Raw genomic sequence first — 1,008 nt, 5'->3', positions numbered from 1 at the left:
GCCTGTGCGGGATGGGTGGGCCCCAGTCCCAGGGGGGGCTCTTGCTGGGGGTGGTTGAGTCCTTGTGCAGGGTGGGGGGCCAGGCTCGAAGCAGGAATGAGATGGGTTGGTATGGGTCATCCGATAATCTGGGACCAACTACCTGTGCCACCAGGTCACGGGGGCACTAGGGAGGGGAGGCGTGATTAAGATTGTGCGTGTTTTTTTTTTCTCTCCCAGGTTGGGGTCTGAACTGTCCCCTCTCCCAAGCACATCTCAAGTCTCCGCTAAGTGCGGAGCCCATTGCCCCTGTCTTGCTGGCTGGCGACGGGGCTCGCCGGTGCACTGGTGGAGCTTGGGGTCTGGGGATGGATGGGTGGCTACTGGCTCATTCCTGGCGGCCTCTCTGTGGGCCCCGGCCAGCCGGGGCCTTGCTGGGGCTCCTGTCTGGGGGTTGGGCGCCCCTGGGGCCTCGGATCCCTGGGGCCCAGGACTGGATTCACTTCAGGGTGGCCGGCTGCCAGCGGAGCCCGCGGACTCGTCCCCGCGGCTCCTTGGGGCACCGGCATGGCGGTGGCTGGGGGGCTTCCTCTGGGCTGTCTCTCTTCCTCCCTTGGTGGGGGACTGATTTCTGGGACTGGCCCCTCCTTGGTGCCTCTGCTCTTGGGTTCCCACTTTGGGCACCTGGTACTTTGGGCCTCCCGGCGCTGGACTCCGTGCTCTGGGGGGTGCACCTCTTCTTCTCTCCACAACCACTATTGAGCATTTTTTCTATGGACAAACTTTACATGCACAAGTGCACCCTCACAAACAATTACAGGTGCTTGGCTCCAGGTACTCAGACATTCACTTCCATACAGAAAGCTCACATTCATATCATTACTTAACACAGAGTGCATAATAATACTAATTTAGTGATAGTTTCAAGGTGTTGCTTTATTGTATGACTTTTGGGTGTGCTGTTCTTTTGTCATCTCGTTACAGGTGATGAAGCAGTCTGAAAATGTTTTGTCATTGTCTCCTTTCTAT

At 57.6% G+C, this 1,008-nt stretch overlaps 1 pseudogene; it reads right to left on the bottom strand.

Moving 5' to 3' along the window:
• Window positions 1–359: 359 nt before the first annotated feature.
• LOC107096071 overlaps window positions 360–1,008 on the bottom strand; it is a 13,999-nt pseudogene continuing 13,350 nt past the window's right edge.

Source organism: Cyprinodon variegatus, unplaced genomic scaffold (genome assembly GCF_000732505.1).
Source record: "Cyprinodon variegatus isolate N-32 unplaced genomic scaffold, C_variegatus-1.0 Scaffold596, whole genome shotgun sequence".
Classification (NCBI taxonomy): Eukaryota; Metazoa; Chordata; class Actinopteri; order Cyprinodontiformes; family Cyprinodontidae; genus Cyprinodon; species Cyprinodon variegatus.
Note: the sequence above shows the minus strand (reverse complement) of the source record. Positions and strands in the feature narration are given on the sequence as shown.